The 3797-nt window shown below is 41.7% G+C and overlaps 1 non-coding gene across 1 annotated transcript; it reads right to left on the reverse strand.

The window, feature by feature from the left end:
• Positions 1-2361: 2361 nt before the first annotated feature.
• Positions 2362-2434, reverse strand: TRNAR-ACG (transfer RNA arginine (anticodon ACG)). Its single transcript has one exon. It is a non-coding gene; the product is annotated as a tRNA-Arg (tRNA).
• Between the last annotated feature and the right edge of the window lie 1363 nt (positions 2435-3797).

Below are 3797 nucleotides of genomic sequence, written 5' to 3' on the forward strand. Positions count from 1 at the left end.
TTGTTTCTACTTACAACAAAAAAATTATTTATTTTATTCCATTTTGTTTCTAATTACTTATGTATTTTACTTTACTTATTTTATTTTTATTTATTTTACTGCTGCTATTTTTATTTATTTTACTGTTGCTATTTTTATTTATTTTATTAAGGTTTATTTATTTTATTTACTATAGTTTATTTTATTTAATTTTATTAAGGTTTATTTATTTTTATTTAGTTTATTAAGGTTTATTTATTTTATTTACTATAAAAAATGAACATAGATGCGCCTATAGAGAAAATTCAACCTAAATTCATAATAAATTTCTATGAAATTCAAAGAAATTTACTCTGTATTTAGGTCAAATTCCCTGTATAAGGGCATCTATTTTCACTTTGAGAGGAGCTCAACAAGGCAGAGAGGGACGGGCTTATAAACTGGTGTGAGCGCCCTTCGGTTGGCGAGGTGGGATTAAACTCTGACCGCAACTAGGACCAATCCTTTAGTCCCGGTTTGTGGTATGAACCAGGACTAAAGGGTGAGCCTCTGGTCCCGGTTCAAGCCACCAACCGGGACCAATGGTGGTGGGCCAGGAGCGAGGCCCGTTGGTCCCGGTTTGTCCCACCAACCGGGATGAAAGGGGCCGGACGAACCGGGACCAATGCCCCCACGAGGCCCGGCAGGCCCCTGGCCGCACGAACCGGGACCAATGCTCACATTAGTCCCGGTTCGTGACTGAACCGGGACTAATTTGAATATTGCCCTGTGACCAAAGCCCAGTTTTCTACTAGTGGCTATAGATAATGCTATATTATTTAGGATAAGATTATAGGATAGTTTGTTGGTATGTCCCTCATGTCACATATAGAACATAATTAAAACTGTTGCATAATGGGTTTTGTAGCTTTTTATTTGGCACTAATTTCTCACATGAAACAAAATAACAACAATTAATTTAAATTACAAAATACCCGCAAAATAAATAAATTACAAAACATATGATGAAGAGATGACATCTTTTTGTTACATAAACAGATGCAGACCAAAGTCTAGGTTTTTTTAACATAACCAAAGTCTAGGTTTAACAGGACCATAACCATGGGCTTGGGATCAAAGGACCACATGATTTGATGGAGATAAATACATTTATGAGAAATATGTCCTCCTTGGGCTTGGGCCTAGTTTGGATCCGCCCTTTCTAGACTGGAAGACAAGTAGCTTCTCATGTGTGAAGGGATATAGACACTTAAAAAAAAGAGTGAGGAGATATTCTTTCAACAGGCAAAGATAATCTTCCATCTATCTGTTTCCGAATCGGCAGAAAACGACGCGTGGCATATTCTATGAAGTACTCATCTGTAGAGAGAAATCACGTCATTAGTCCATTTCCTTGAGAGTGAAGAGGCCACGGAAAGCAGTCGCCTATGCTATAAAAAATGCTATATTATTTAGGGTAGAATTATAGGAAAGTCTGCTGGTATGTCTCTCATGTCAGATATAGAAGAAAATGCAAAAGTTTGACATTATGGATTATTGAGGGATCTACTTCGCACTAATTACACGCAATAAACAAAAAGTATGATAATTAATTTACTTGGAAAATATATGATGAAGAGATGACATTTTTTTTTACATATTCAGATGTACACCAAAGCCTACCATAACCATGGGCTTGGGATCAAAGGACCACATGATTTAATGCAAACAAATAAATTTACGAGAATATATCCTCCTTGGGGCTTGGCCTATTTTGCATCCGCCCCTATCTAGAATGGAAGACAAATAACCTCTTACGGGATAGACACTTAGAAAAATTGTGAGGAGATATTTTTTGTACCTAACAAAGATAATCTTCCATCTATCTATTCCAACTCAACAGAAAATGATAACTGACATCTTCTCTAAAGTACTCATCTCTAGAGAGAAATTACCGCATTGCAATAAAGTGCGCCAGAGGGCTTTCTCGACGAGAGAGAGAGAGAGAGAGAGAGAGAGAGAGAGAGAGAGAGAGAGAGAGAGAGAGAGAGAGAGAGAGAGGACAGTTTCCTCTCTAATACAAATGCAACTTAACAAAACCGAAACATTTCTCCAGATAGGTAGGAAGGCATAGGGTTCTGGGCGAAGACGGAGGACGATACCTACAATGATGACACTCTTAGACGTTTTTCTTTACTTTGGAAATACGGTTGAATAGTAATTCCTCCACATGGATCGTGGCTAGTCAAATTTTGCTGTAAAAGAAAAATCGAAATCAATTTGAATTGGAGGGAGAAACATTTATTTATTCGAAGTAAAAAACAGCCACGACAGTTTTGCACAACGAAAAGAAAAACACGGTCGAATAGTAATTCCTTCGATCACGTAAACACAAAAAAAAAACGACTCCGCTGGGGATCGAACCCAGAATCTCTGGTTTCGTAGACCAGCGCCTTATCCATTGGGCCACGGAGTCCTTGACGAATGGTCTCACCTAGAGTCGATTAACTCCCCAGCTATTGTTATTAGTACCAACCAAGCGTGACACTCAGACTGCGGTTCAACAGTCTGAGCTGCCCAAGTAAGAATCATGTGCGAGAATTCCCGGTCCGCAACCGCAAGGATGCGTGTCGGGCGCGGCGGTGCTCCGTATGTGTGTGTGTGTTGCGCAGCGCTCGACCGGGCGCCCATCAAGCACCAAATACCATCATTCTCATGCTACCCCAAATGCATCCCGCTTCCATCTCAAAAAATGTGTTCCACTTCTAAAAGAAGGAAGAAGAAAGAAGAAAGAAAGAAAGAGAAAAGCCACACTATTCCCCTCGGGCTGTTCCAAAGGCCTGCAGGACAAGGACAGGAACGCTCCAAATCACCAGTTAACGATCTTCTCACAAAATGTTACCCAACGATGATATGACTGTCCAATGTATTCAGGGCATCTCCAACACGGCGTCCTTTAAAACGGACTCACTATCCATCCGCGGACACTTTTGGATGTGTCCGGAGACACAAATTTAAAAGCCGATCATCCAACCATGTGCATCAAATTCAGATACCAGGGATGGGCCAAGCGAATCTAGAGGATAAAGCACATGGATCATGAGGACATGTGGTACAACTAACAGTGGACCAAGCGGAATCCCGCAACCCTTGCATGGTGCCCGGACTCCCGCAAAACTCCCCAAGTTTACTCCTAATTTAGTAAAATTTGGACATGCACACTGCTTTGTGGACATTTGGGGCCCCTTGTATGAAGATAAAATTTGTCCGGACCACATGGTCTGTTAGAATTAATGGGCTAGGCCCATAGCAATTTCTGAAATCTTAAAGCCCATGTGTAAAATGGCAAGTGGTGATGCTAAGTTTAGTCCCACACCGGAAGTTGAAGAAGAGTTTGACCTCTTTATATAGTGGGTTCTCTCCACCACTCTAAGTGGTGTGTGAGAAGAGAAAGGGAAAACCAACGCGTGAATGGTCCACCGAAATCTGGTCCGTCTCCTTGCAGGAGCGCAGCTTCCTTTTGCCGTTTTATTTTTATGTCTTGGCAGACAAGTTTTTGATTTCTTGTCCGGTAAGTATACGAATTAGAAACCGAGTCGGTTTGGGATTGTGGTCGCGACACAATACCGCCTCTGGTCCTAATATATATACAGCTACCGGCTGCGGCCAGGCACACACCGAAAAACACCTAGGGTTTTGCCTCATTCACAACTTGCGCCGCCATCGTAGACTACTCCATCCCAAACGCCGGCGTGCATCGGCGCTGGGAGAGCAGGTCTCCGGAACCGTTCGTCTTTGCGATCCTGCACCGGGGGAGGACGAATTAGGTTTTTGGGAAG

The sequence above is a fragment of the Triticum aestivum genome, chromosome 5D, assembly GCF_018294505.1.
Source record: "Triticum aestivum cultivar Chinese Spring chromosome 5D, IWGSC CS RefSeq v2.1, whole genome shotgun sequence".
Classification (NCBI taxonomy): Eukaryota; Viridiplantae; Streptophyta; class Magnoliopsida; order Poales; family Poaceae; genus Triticum; species Triticum aestivum.